Source organism: Durio zibethinus, chromosome 1, assembly GCF_047325235.1.
Source record: "Durio zibethinus cultivar Kanyao isolate XHJ-2024 chromosome 1, ASM4732523v1, whole genome shotgun sequence".
NCBI classification, from domain to species: Eukaryota; Viridiplantae; Streptophyta; class Magnoliopsida; order Malvales; family Malvaceae; genus Durio; species Durio zibethinus.
The window spans coordinates 26048026-26063431 of NC_143162.1; the positions used below are offsets into that span (position 1 = coordinate 26048026).

At 29.5% G+C, this 15406-nt stretch overlaps 2 non-coding genes across 2 annotated transcripts; both read left to right on the forward strand.

Annotated features, from left to right (window-relative positions):
* The first annotated feature begins 786 nt into the window (after positions 1 to 786).
* Positions 787 to 893, forward strand: LOC149520497 (small nucleolar RNA R71). The gene has a single exon (XR_016326337.1). It is a non-coding gene; the product is annotated as a small nucleolar RNA R71 (small nucleolar RNA).
* Positions 894 to 1352: 459 nt separating this feature from the next.
* On the forward strand, positions 1353 to 1459 carry LOC149520498 (small nucleolar RNA R71). Its single transcript, XR_016326676.1, has one exon. It is a non-coding gene; the product is annotated as a small nucleolar RNA R71 (small nucleolar RNA).
* Positions 1460 to 15406: the final 13947 nt, after the last annotated feature.

Below are 15406 nucleotides of genomic sequence, written 5' to 3' on the forward strand. Positions count from 1 at the left end.
ATAAATTCATCATGCATCTCCTTCTCATAGACCCATCAATAGGCTAAATTGCCCTTATTACCTCATTTAGCCTTTTTCTCTTTATCTACATTGAAAATGTTGTTCACTTGCTCCTTACTTTATTTTTTTAGGTTTTTCTTTGTAGTGCTGGGTAAGGTACCTTGAAGGCGGTTATTAAGGGAATTTGTAAGCTGTCCTACTTGCATCTCTAAGTTTTTAATGGATGCTACCTAGTTTTATAAAATTTAAGAAAATAATTCCTCTATGGATGGTTTCTTTTATTAGGGTGGTGGAAGTGGATGGTAATGTTGTGGTTTTATTACCCTATGAAAAATTTAGATGTTGCTTTCACCTAGGATTATATGTATTAGAGTAAGGGTTATATGGTTGCTTAGGGTGAACAACATAATGGATTGGCTCTACTCTAGTTAGGCATCTATCTAAGGAAAGGTTCCCCCCCATAATTACCACAATGAACAAAAGGGCATTAGATGGCATGCATATCACTAGGTGCAGGATTTGAACATAAGTTTTCAATCTTTTTGGCTAAAACTAAAATTTGAAAAGTTAAAGTAGTTAAGGCATCAAACTCATAAACCTCAACAAGTTTCTTAAAAACTTAACCATCATTGGCCCACTCATGGTTATTCATGGCTATCTCCTCAATAAGATCATATTCTTTATCAATGGCGTTACCATTAAAACCCCACCAATAGCAGCGTCAATGGTAGTCCTCGCTTGCCCCCTAAACCATTATAAAAAATTTGAACTTGAAGCCATTTTGGTAAACCACAGTGAGGGCACTTTCATAACAATTCCTTGTATCTCTCCCAAGCATCAAAAAGAGATTCAGCCCCAATTTGCTTAAAAAAATTGATGTCATTGCACATTTTGGCTATCTTTGATGGAAGGAAGAAATGAGCTAAAAACTTTTGAACAAGACTATCCTATGTTATAATCAAACCAAGAGGTAAAGATGTAAACCAACTCTTTGCTTTGTCTTTGAGAGAAAACAAAAAAAGTCTTAGTCTAATGGCATCATCAATAACATCATTTTGCTTAAATATATCACAAATCTCAAAAAAATTAGAAAAATGCAAATTAGGATCATCACTAGCTAACCCACTAAATTGAACAAAATTTTGAATTATGTTGATAATGGATGGTTTCAATTCAAAATTATTAGCTTGAATGGCTAACCTATTAATACTAGGTTGAAAACCATCTAATTAAGGATAGCATAGTCCCTAAGTGTTTTTTGATTGTCTTATTGCTCAGCCATAACTAACTCAAGAATTACTTGCTTACCCCCTAAACCATTATAAAAATTTTGAACTTAAAGCTATTTAGGTAAACCATGGTGAGGGCATTTTTGTAACAATTCCTTGTATCTCTCCCAAGCATCAAAAAGAGATTTAACCTTAATTTGCTTGAAAGAAGGGATGTCATTACACATTTTGGTTGTCTTTGATGGAAGGAAAAAATGAGCTAAAATCTTTTGAGCAAGACCATCCCATGTTGTAATCGAACCAGGAGGTAAAGACATAAGCCAACTCTTTGCTTTGTCCCTAAGAGAAAAAGAAAAATGTTTTAGTCTAATGGCATCATTAGTAACACCATTTTGTTTAAATGTATCACAAATCTCAAGGAAATTAAAAAAATGCAAATTCTAGCTAACCCACTAAATTGAACAAAATTTTGAATTATGTTGATAATGGATGGTTTCAATTCAAAATTATTAGCCTGAATGGCCAACCTATTAATACTAGGTTGAAAACCATCTAACTGAGGGACAACATAGTCCCAATGTGTTTTTTGATTATCTTATTACTTAGCCATAATTAACTCAATAGTTACTTCCTTTTTACCTTTTTTTTTTTTTTTATCATTTTAAGTGTTTTCTCAATCTCTTTATCTAAGGGTACTAAATTGGCACTCACAGTTCCTGGCATACAAAACAAGACTAACCAAAACAAATAAAAAGTAAGAAAATAAAAATCTAAGCTATAGGTAAAGAGATTAGTATTGATGCTATAATTTTCACTCAATCCCTGATAACAGTGTCAAAAACTTGATAAGCGATCTGCAAGTAACATAGAGTAAAAAGAGTATCGTTCCCACGAGGATTGAAAATATAGGAAACTCAAGCACCAAAATTATATGGCCTTAAACCTATACTTAGAAAAATCAAGTAAAAGATATGAAAACTAATGAAATAAAAGCCTACAAACATGCAATACCATGAATCAATACCAAATTAAACTAAACAAACTATAAATAACTAAAGACATGCAAAATATAAACCAATCTAATAAAATAATCAAAAACCAAAATTAATTAAAGCTAAATACCAAAGCCGAAATCCAATTAACTATAAATAGCATAAAACAAAAGTAATAATGCAAGAAAATAAGCACTACTAATAAAAAAACAAAAACAAAAACTTATAAGAATTAAATATGCAATGTTAAATATAAACCCTAATGAACTAACATGCAAACCATGTAAGCAAAAACCTTAATTAACAATAAATCATGCAAATAACTTTGTTTTAATTAAATAACATGCAATTAAAACCAAATTACACTTAAGCAAAAATTAAATCAACTCAATATGCAAAACTAGAATGATATAAACCCTTATCTAATGTAATTCATGCAAACCCTAATAAATAAGTACTAAACCAAATCGAAAGAAGATTAAGTAAATGAAGAATTAACTAATTATTACCCTAAAAAAATGAAATAAAAAACAACTGAAATAAAAACAACTACACCTAAATTGTAATTATATCAATTTAACCCTAAATCATGCAAACCATACAAGCATGTGATAATTAAACTGAAATCTAGCCCTAACAATGTAATTTGAATGCTTAAAGATGACCTAAACATGTGATTGAATGAACTCAAACAAAATAGAACATGAATCGCATGAATTAAATAAGACTTAAAGATAGAATCACAAATATAAAGATTAAAATCCAAATCGATTGCAACTAACACCTTTTAAATTAATTTGCATAAAAACTAAGTAAAACATAATAGAAAGAAAGCTTCAAACTAGAATTCAATTGGAGTAAACTTAAAATAATGTGCATAAATAGAATTGAAAAAGCATAAAACTAAAATAAAAAGAATCTTAAAAACTAAAACTTTAAAAGCTAAAGAAAATTGAAAACAAGAAAGTTATGGATTGGTTTGTCACCCCAACCTTTGTACACCCTTTTCCTAACATTTAAATCATGCATTTATAGGCCTAAAAATCCCCAAGAGTGTTTGGTTGAAGATGGGATTCAAAGAAAACTTCACATAGTTTCGGTTGGACTTGGTCTCTTTAATCCCAAAATGCTTTTGCAATAAAGACTCTTAGAAAGAAAGTTTTTAGATCTATATATACCATAACTTATCATGTAGCAAGCCATACATAAACTTACAAAAATAGAATCGTACCAATTCAAGAAAGTATATTTTTAGCCTTACTATATTTAGCTTCCAAAAATTTGCTCAAATCCTTCCATCTTGATCTTTATTTTCTCTTCCATGCTTGGCTTGAATTCTTGAAGAAAAATCTGAAATTAACTTCATCCAAAAAATTTTATAAATGCCTATACAACTTGTTTTTATAACCTATGCAAAATCCTACTCCAAGTAGAATTAAGAATACTTCACCTTTAAGAAAAGAAATCCAACTCCAAATAGGAAAAAAAATAGAATTGCCACCTCATCATGCCACATAATCTTCCTTAACCAATAACAAAAATTTTCAAAATGCCATGCCATCCTATAGTAATCCCATGTATGTGCACCTACACAAGCTACCATAGACTTGCAATCATGTGAAGGTACAATTTTACCCCAATCTATTACCAAAATTCCTTCTTTAATTCTTTACATGAAGTTTGCTCTTCTTTATTCAAGATTCATCTTATTCAACTCCATAACACATGCCAAAGCCAATCTTGAACATCTTTCTCATTCTTGAACTTCAAGATTTCGAAAAAAATCATAAACTTCTAAGAACATTTCAACTATCTAGAATATGAACAAGAATCATCAAAGAATGATCAAGAAATTTCAAGAATCTTCAAGAATTACCAAGAATCATTCTTTTCTTTAAGAAAACCTATAAAATAGAAAATTCAACCATTTATGAGTAAAAAGAACATTATTTTACTAAGAATCAAGCAACAATTGTTAAGACATTAGGAATAACTCTATAAAAAAGAGTTAGCAGGTAGTTTGAAAGTTTTTCACATCACCATTAAGTGTAAGATGCATACAGTGGCAAAGGGTATTATTGACAATGGGTTATCAATTAATGTCATGCCTATGACCACATTGGGAAGATTACCTATTGATTCATCTTATATAAAGAATAGCCACGTGGTGGTGAGGGCTTTGATGGATCCCGAAGGGAAGTGCTAGGAGATATTGAGATTTCATTACAGATAGGCACATGCATTTTCAACTTGAAATTTTAGGTGTCAAATATTTCTCCGTCGAGGTAGTCTTTGGATTCATATAGCAGGTACTATAGCATTATCCCTACATCAGAAAGTAAAATTTATTATAAAAGGAAAACAAGTTTGCTTGAATGGAGAAGAGTATTTGCTGGTGACCAATACCTTGACCATTCCCTATGTTAAGGCTACAAAGGAGGCACTGAAATGCTTATTCAAAACGTTTTAAGTTGTTAATGCTACCTACATAGGAGAAGGCCAAAAAATACTAGTCCTATGTTTATCAAAGACCACATGGATGGTTGTTTAGCAAATAATTGAAAAAGGGTCGTAACAGGGAAATGGTTTGGGCAAAAACTTAAAAGGGATGAAAAAGGCACCCGCTACTATAGAACATAAGGAAAGGTTTGTTCTAGGTTATAAGCTTACTATTGCTAACAAAATGAAGATGTTGCTAGAAAAAAGAGAGAAGAGAATGGCCTACCTCAAAGAAAAAAAGCTAGATGGGAGTAAAATTGAGTCCCTTTATCTTTATAATACATTTCACTCTCGTGGATATGTTCACCCTGGAATGATGGAGATGAAGAATGGGAACCTAATAGAAAGTTTAGAAGTGGTTTTTTCTAAGGTATAAATAGAAGGAATGAAGAAAAAGAAAAGAAAGAAATGGATGAAGATATTTTTGTTTATCCTTTTGGTTGTGAATTCAAGAGCTTAGTAAAAGATGCAACTTGTTTTGCATTTGTTATCCTTGAACCTAGCTAATGTAATAAATGGGATCCCCAATTGCCTCTACTTAAGGGCATGTAGGAAGTTTGTATGGCTTACTTTTCATCATCATTAATAAAATGACAAACGCAATGCATTTCTCGTTTCACATTGCATTCATATCTATTTATTTTTACATTTCTTAGGATAAATTACTTTTGCATTTTGCCTCCACTGATATATCTACCTATGCCTTTACAATATTATCTATTTTTAGGACTTTAAATAATGAACATTATGGATGGTTTAGATAATAACTCTAGGTTCAATTTTAAAAAATTCATCCACATTGATGAACTTGATAATGATGAGGATTCAAAAGACTACGCTTTACCTCTTAATCTATTAAGATTAATGGAACAAGAAAAAAAACTAATAGAATTGCACCAGAAAACTACAGACACGATTAATTTAGGGGATGAGGAAAATTAAAAGGAAATCAAGATCAATATTTTGTTTTTGCTTAATGAAAGGGGAAAGTTGGAATATTTGCTTTAGGAATATATGGATATGTTTGTATGGTCAAATTAGGACAAGCCAAGGCTCAGTACTGATATTGTCAACATAAACTACCTATGAGGCTGGAATGCAAGCAAGTCCAACAAAAGTTAAGGTGAATAAAGCTTGAGATACTCTTAAAAATCAAAGATGAAGTTAAGAAAAAATTTGATACTAGCTATTTAAAAATAGCCAAGTACCTTGAATGGGTAGCCAGTATGGTCCTAGTCCCTAAAAATGATGAAAAAAATGAGGATGTGAGTAGATTATTAGATCTAAATAGAGCTAGCCTGAAAGATCATTCTTTGTTACCTCATATTGATACTTTCGTGGATAATACTATCAAGCACTTTGTGTTTTCATTCATGGATGATTTTTCTGATTATAACCTAATTAAAATGGCTCGTAAAGACATGGACAAAACTATGTTCGACAATGTATAGCACATTTTGCTATAAGGTTATGCCATTTAGATTGAAAAATGTTAATGCTACATATTAAAGGGGCAATGGTGACTCATTTCCACAACGTGATATGCAAAGAAATAGAGGTGTGTTAATGATATGATAGCAAAATCTTGCGAAGGAGAGGGCCATGTTACCAACCTTATAAAGCTTTTTGAAAGGTTACGAAAGTATTAGCTCAAGCTAAATCTAATAAAATGTACCTTCAGGGTCAAGTCTAAAAAATTGTTAGGATTCATAGTTAACAAAAAGGGAATTGAAGTGGACTTGGAAAAAATCCATGCCATTAAAGGCTTGTCCCTACACTCATACAAAAAAAGGTGAAGGGGTTCCTAGGAAAGCTAAATTATATTTCCTATTTTATTTCCTAGCTAACCTTAAAATGTGATCTCATTTTCAAATTACTTTGAAAAAGTCAACTTGGTGAATGAAATGAAGAGTGCCTGAGTGCATTTGAAAAGATAAAAGAATATTTGTCCAATTCATCGATGTTGTTACCACTTGTAGCCAAAAAACCTTTAAGTCTATACTTGACAATTCATGAAAACTCTATGGGATGTGTGCTAAGACAAAGGGATAAGGTTGGCAAAAAGGAACATGCCATTTATTATTTTAGCAAAAAATTTATTAAGTATGAAACTAACTACTCTTAGCTAGAAAAAATGTGCTACACATAGGCTTTGACAATATTTGCCCTATCGTATGACTTGGCTGGTATCAAGATTAGATTCTCTCAAGTATATCTTTAAGAAACCATCTTTGTCGGGAATGATAGCAAGATGACAGGTGATGCTATCAAAATATGACTTTGTATATATGGCATAAAAGGCCATTAAAGGAAGTCTGATAATAGATTTTTCTTACAAATCGTGCTACCGATGATTATGACCTATAAGGTTTGAATTCCTAGACAAAGTCTTAATGGCAGTATTATGAGTTGAAGAAGAAGAATCCACTGAATAAGTGTGGAACATGTTCATTAATAGTGCATCCAACATCATGAGGCATGGAATTGGAGAGTACTGATATCCTTAGTTGGAGATTATTATCCTTGCACTTCCAAGTTGGGTTTCAATTAAACCATCAATGTGGTGAAATATGAAACTTATGTTATGGGTTTGCTGATGGCAGTTAAAAAGAAAATTAAAACACTAAAAGTGTACGGTGATTCAACTTTGGTTATTTACCAACTACAGGGTGAAAAGGAGACAAAATACCAAAAGTTAGTTTTGTACCATAAGTACATAGCAGAACTAATTAAGCAGTTTAAGGAAGTTCAGTTTCAGGAAGTTCCTGGGGAGGAGAACCAAATCACTAATACCTTGGCTACGTTGGTTGCAATGTTTAAATTGAATGCAAACATAGAAATTCAACCTATTAGAATGCAGATACAAGAGTCACCAACACATTGCTCAAAAGTTGAAAAAGAAGTTTATAGATAGCCATGGTATTATGATATCATGCAGTACACTAAATACAAAAAATACCCAAAGCACGCTTTCGAGAATGATAAAAGAATAATCAAGTGATTAACAAAGGGAATCATTCTTGACAGGGAAATTTTGCATAAAAAAAGTTGAGATCAGATTTTCTTAAAATGTGTAGATGCCATTGAAGCTAAGAGAATTCTCAAAAAAGTGCATGAGGGAATATGTAGGGCGTACACTACCAAAAATTTAAGCTTTACCAATGAAATTTTCCATCAGTAAAAGCTTAAAATTCATAGGTAATAGTAATAGCGATGGTTTTAGTGATAGAAAAATTTCGTCGATGATAGCTATATCAATAATGTTATTCCATCGATAATGCTTCAAATTCGTCAGTAAAATCTGTTTGTAATTACTGACAGATTTATTAATAATGATTTTACCTGTGGAATTTTTTGTCTGTAATTAGCTATGGAATTTTCTGTCAATAAACTATCTATAAAGGATTATTTTTTCGTCAGTAAATTCATCAGTAATCTGTCAATAATAATAATTTTAAATCATATTTAACTATTATTTTATAATTTTTTATTATTTTATTATATTTTTAAAATTATTTTTAAAGTAATTATATGAATACTAAAATATACATAAATAAAAGAAATAAATAAATAAAACATACCATTTCATTTATAAAAAAAAATAATAATATTTTACAAAATTATTTATAAATTGTAATTACAAAAATATAAAGAACAAAACCCCTATTCTATTTACAATTTACACTATAATGTTGAAAGTGGAATGAAATTTTGCAAAACTACAACAGAACACAATCTATCAAGCATTATTCTATACATGTCATAAAGAATTTTTGTCTTGAATGTTTAAAATAATGAAAAATAAAATAAAAATAAAATACAATTGGGACATAACCTAATATACCTTCTTCATTTGATGAAAAACATGGATTCCATCTTCATCTCTTCTACCTATAATAAATGATGACATGCAAACGCTTAAACAAAGAAAACAAGAAAAGAACATGAGATACAAATAAAAATTGAGTGCTTAATGGAAAGTAAGATGGAACATGGAAATTCCACATATAAACAATAATAAAAACTTTGGTGGAATCTCCAGTATCTTCAATAATAGCTACACTACCATAAACATGCTTACATGTGCGCATTCAAGAACTTATGTTCATTAGTTGATGTGTGTAAATTACATGTGGATGTGTTGTCTTTGCATGTATAAAAGTGTAATTTATATTAAATAGGTATGTAATTGCATCTGTCTTTGTTACATAATAAAACATACAAGAATGTATTATAACAAATAATCAAGAATGTTACTAGTAATGGGCAAAAGGAATGGATGTGAAAAGAGAGCCCATAGCATAAACAATGTAAGTCCACATTTGACAACTGATCCAAAACAACTAGGTTTGCTGTGGGAAAGACTTGATCAAGTATAGTTTGCACATATATTCTAAGTTTCAGGTATTAGAATTCGCATGATTAACAATAGATATTATAACCCATGCAATAGAAAAATATGAAAAATAGTAGTATAGACATGAGACAAACATCAATGAAAAATAGTATCTTATTCCATGTATTCAAACAAGTACAAATTAAAAGATGTACCATTTACCTCATATAGTGAATTTGTACCCTCACTTGACATGTAGAATACCTTTTTTATTCTTGAAGGAAAAACCAAAACTGATGATCTTCCCTATACAAAAGAAAGTACAAATTGATAAATATGAAACTTTATGAAACCTAATGTGGTAGAAGCTCATTATCTCATCAGGCTTTTTTATATTTTTAACTTTTTTTCAGGGTTTTTTCCCTTTTAGGTTCACACTCATAACATGATCTAAAGCACAATTGATACTCCAATAATTGAGCAATTTAATCGTTCATTAAAATACATCAAATTCTAAAACTTAGTTATGAAACAAAAAAGTTGTACCTAGTTCATTCTATTTATATAAACAGAGACAATCTTTCAATGAAGATCGCCTGGAACAATCAAAACAATAATTTAACTAAAGCTGTTGCCTTATTATTTTGCAGTGCCTATTCAAGTTATGCAGTTAGGCCTCCACCATAAAGAGTCATTATAGGCGGATCAAGTCCCAACTGACCAGCCATGTGTAGTATCTCTTTTTGCAAAACATTTGTGAAGAAATTACAACACATGACTTACACATATGATTATACAACACATGATTAGCCATATACGTAATTCTTAATCTAAAAACATTTGTGAAAAAATTACAACCCATGATTATGCACTTATACATATGACAAATAATAGATAAGTTCCCATAAAACGTAAGCTAAATATCTAGTCTCATCTAAAAGAACATGATAATGGGTAGGCCTTATAGTTCCCTGAATAGCAAACACAAATTATACAAAGAAACCAACATTATAATAAAAAATGAAAGGCTATCAAGGTAAGTTTAGAACACATTGCAAGTCAATAATAGCAATTCTTTGTAATGAATTATCAAATACATTTAGCACAAACATCTCAATATAAAACATCCAATCAGATAAATAAAGAAAAAAGATTCTAAATTGTAATTGAGTGCGACCAGCATATCAACATGAAGTTAGAGCCTTGAATCACATTTCAAGGAGAAAAAGAATAACAAAGTTCAAACAGACAGGCCTAAAACTTTTAAACTTTATCATTTTAACTACAAACTAAATTAAAATGGTCAAAACTATGTATCATTTTAATCCTATATGAGAGTACATTTAAGAATGATCTTTGTCCATTATTGAACTCCAATTGAATTGAAATATGAGCAATTAAAGTCATATAAAGTGTTAAACATTTTTATTGATTGACCATGTGAGCTATTATTGCTATACTAAACAAAATTATCTAAATAATAATATGAGGTAATTATTGGTCTATTTTAACAAATAGTCATCAATGGCACAAAAGGTCTTGCAAAAATTCATCATACATACTACAAGAAAACACATTCACAACAAAATATTATTAGCTTTAATAACATAATTTTACCTTTGATCTTGGCCTTCTCAGTGCAATTCCGTCAGTTTTGCAGAGAATTTCTTTGATCGAGGCACTTTTACCTACGAAACTTATTCTACTTTCAAAGTAGTTGGGATGGAAATTAAAGCAAGTTACTGTGATTAAAATGAATAAAAAATATATTCATTATAGAATATACATCCACCTAAACCCATTTTCATAACATACATTCACGGATAGATTATGGAAAATAAGAATAAAATAGAACAATTTAATTTCTTTACATTAAGTTTGATCAATAAAATAAAACCACAATATTTCAATAATTAGTAATATATAAATTTCACTAAACTATCAAATATATAAAATATTTCGAAACAAATATAAATCTTAATAATATATAAATTACTTTAAAAAGAGATAATTATTAGTAATATATAAATTATAACCTCAAATCAACATAAATAAATTCAATTTCTATAGTTATTATTAAAATTTAAAAAATATTTTATATAAAACATCCATCAAAATATATATAAATCTTAATACACATCAAACCCAAAATAACTAATATAAATCTTACACATCTAAATGTTAATAAATCTATAATAAAGCCTAGCAAATCTCATCAAAACTTTCACAAATAAAAAATAAATAACTCAACAAATAAAAAAATCCTCAACAATACTAAAAATAAATTAAAAAAATAATACTCAACATTAATATTCAACAAAAAATCCAACAAAATAATATAATCAACAAATTTCAACATACATATAATCAAAACCCACACAAATTTTAACAACTATAAAAACAACAAAAACACAACATATTGGTAACCAAAACCCAAATAAATTTCAACAAATAAAAAACTAACAAAAACTTAAAACATTGGTAACCAAAATCGAAACAAATTTCAACAAATTTATAACAAAAAATTAAACCCTAAACTCAACAAATATACTACATAAAATACAAATAAAATTAAATAATTAAAACAAATAGCAAAGGGAGAGAACACATCAATGTTGGTCAGTGCACTTGGACGATGGTGGAGGACTACAAGGTGGTGAGGGAGAAAGAGAGGGAGAGGGGAAAGGGATTTAGGAAAAAATTAGAGGAAAAATGAGTTAGTTGATTGAGGGGGATTTGAAATTTTTTAGCTTTTAGCAATAGTTTTACCAATGGAAATTCCATCAATAATATTAAAAAAAATTTTAATACTTTTGCTAAGGGTTTTAGTGACAAAATTTTCATTGGTAATGTCAAATTTTTACCAACAAAATTTTCGTCAATAACTTTTAGCGACATATTTACTAATGAAAAATTTGTCAGTAAAATTGGTAGTAATTCATGACACACTTTTAGCAATAGATTACTGATGGTTTTAATTTCATCAATAAATTTTGTAGGTAATCCATCGATAATCTGTTGATAAAAGTGTTTCTTTTAATTTTGTCGATATTCCATCGATAATCCATTAGTATTCCATAGATAATTCATCAGTAATTAGCTACGAAAAAATTTCATTAGTAAAATTCTATGGGTAATATTTAAAATTTTGGCAGTGGCATACAAACAAACATATGATGGCCAGATAAGTCATGAGGGCAAGATATTATTAGTCAACATTGGAAGGTGACTATATTAATTATGCCAAAAAATTTCACAAGTGTCAGATTTATGTAGACAAAATTTACTTTCCTCTAGTCCCGTTGTATGTACTGGCACTTATGTGGCCATTTTTTATGTAAGGAATGGACATGATTGGACCCATTACCCTGAAGGCTTTAAATGGGCATTGTTTCATCTTTATGATAATTGATTACTTTACAAAGTGGTTGAAGCAGCTTTTAATACCAATGTCACAAGGATAGTAGTGTGTAAGTTTGTCAAGAAAGAAATAATTTACCAGTATGGACTTCCAAAAAGGATTATCTTTGATAATACTAGCAATTTGAATAATAAAATGATGAAGAAAGTATGTTCATAATTCAAGATAAAAACACAACAATTTGGTGCCTTATCTCCCCAAGATGAATGGTGTGGTGGAAGCAACCAATAAAAGTACCAAAAAGATACTGAAAAAAATGACTAACACTTATAAATATTGGCATGAGAAATTGTCATTTGCTTTGTATGCTTATAGAATGTTGGTTTGCACCTCTATTAGAGTAACCTCGTTTTCACTGGTATACAGGATGTAAGCTGTGCTATCTATTGGGTGGAAATTCCTTCACTAATAGTTTTTATGGAAGTAAAATTGGAAAAAGCAAAATAGGTTTGTAATCACTTTGAATAGTTAAACTCATTGAGGAGAAAATATTTGCAGCACTTTCATACAGTCAAATTTATCAAAGAAAAATGATATAGGTGCATACAAAAAGATGTAACCTAGGCACTTTTCATGAGGTGAACTAGTCCTAAAAAGAATTTGCCCAGCCAACATGATAATAAAGGAAAATGGACACCCAATTGGGACAGTTCATACATGGTAAAAAAAATTTTCACTGGTATACAGGATGTAAGCTGTGCTATCTATTAGGTGGAAATTCCTTCACTAATAGTTTTTATGGAAGTAAAATTGGAAGAAGCAAAATAGGTTTGTAATCGCTTTGAATAGTTAAACTCATTGAGGAGAAAATATTTGCAGCACTTTTATACAGTCAAATTTATCAAAGAAAAATGATATAGGTGCATACAAAAAGATGTAACCTAGGCACTTTTCATGAGGTGAACTAGTCCTAAAAAGAATTCTGCCCAGCCAACATGATAATAAAGGAAAATGGACACCCAATTGGGACAGTTCATACATGGTAAAAAAATTTTTCTCAGGTGGAGCACTAACTCTGACAAAAATGGATAGAGATAAATTACCAAATCAGGTATACTCAAATGTTATAAAAAAAAGTATTATGCTTGAAGAAAAAGAAAGAAAAAAATAATGAAAGAAGAAAAAAATTAAAAAGAAATAATAAAAGAAGAAAGACCAAACTAAAAATTTGAAAAGGGTGATCTAAGTCACAAGAAGGTTATTCAAGTTTAAAACCTGAAAAGGAAATTTAAAAAAACATAGAAGACCTAGATTGAAAACTTGAAAAGGGGGATCTGAGTCATAAATATTGTCCGAGTTGAAAACCAAACAAGGCAACTTAGGTGTAAAAAAAACCAAAAAAGTTACAATGGAGAGAAGAAGCAAGTAAGGGACAAGGATGTAAAAAGAATCGGTATTAAAAAATAGTCCAAACTAAAAAAAAGGTCCACATCAATTTTAGGTCATGGGGGCACAGGTTAGTCCAAGGAACTTAGAAGAGTCAACATCATTAATGGCATGAGTTTTTTATTGTGAATTTAGATAAGTTTAAAGGGAATCACCTAAATATTCATTATACGGGGAGCTGATAATTTATTCCTCAATTTCTATTCCTTTTGATTAGCCTCCATTCTTTTGTATTTTAAAGGCTTAAGCCTTCTTTTAATGCCATACTCTACTCCATTCATGTTAGTAATAGATGTCTTTTTTTTTTTTTGATCAAACTCTTCTTGTCAATCCTTGTCATGAATTTAATGCATTTGTCATGGAATTAATATAATGATTGGTAATGTTCATAACAAACCCAGATGTTACTTTGAAAAGATTTAAAGATAACAAAAATAAAAAGAAAGATAAATGAAAAAAACATCCAAGAATGAGAGTGGAAAGGAAAGCCAAGAATAACATCATTTCCCAAGGGCTATAAGCAACTAGAGAACATTTCTTGAGCAAATAAATGCATGTGAGAATCATGATGAAAAATCGAGAAAAGATGAAAAGGAAAATGAAAAAAAAAGAACCAAAAGTCTTGAGAAGAGATTTCAAATGAATGAGAGACAACCAGAATTCGAAAGACAAGGTCATTATGCAAACCTGGTTACTATGACATTGGAATGCATAATATGAAATGAATGGTCACATGACATACACAGTGTTCTTTGTATCATGTATTGCATGCATATTGTAGTATTATAGGAAATAAGAGATCAAACTTTTTCATAAGAAACTAAGAATACTAAAGCAAGGTAAGAATGTTTTTGAATAAATTCAAAACATGATAAATCAAGTTGTGGTTGAGGAAAACTTTTCAATTTTTAAAATTTTAACTTGCAAAACCTTTATCCTAGTTAAAGATGAGATTTTTAAAGGTTGTTGAGTGTCTATTTAAAGAAGCTTTTCCAAAATTTAAAGTTGTGGAGCGTCTGTTTAGAAGAGCTTTTTCAAATTTTAAAGTTATTAAGCCTTTGTTTAAAAGAGCTTTTAAAGATGAAATTTTAAAGTTTCAAAGCCATTGTTTAAAAGAGCTTTTTAGGATGAATTTTTAAAGTTATTGAACCTTTGTTTAAAGGAGCTTTAAAATTTATTTTCAAAAGTTATTGAGCCTTTGTTTAATGGAGCTTTTAAATTTTATTTTCAAAAGTTATTAAGCTTTTTTTAAAAGAGCTTTTAAATTTATTTTCAAAAGTTATTGAGCCTTTGTTTAAACATCTTATAAAATTTATTTTTGAAAGTTTTTAAGCCTTTATTTAAAAGAGTTTTTAAATTTACTTTCAAAAGTGATTGAACCTTTGTTTAAAGAAATTTTTAAATTTATTTTCAAAAAGTTATTAAGCCTATACTTAAAGGAGCTTTTAAATTTAGTTTCAAAAGTTGTAAAGCGTTTGATAAAATGAGTTTTTAAATTTATTTTCAAATGGTCAAGCCCTTTAAATACTAAAAAAATAAATAA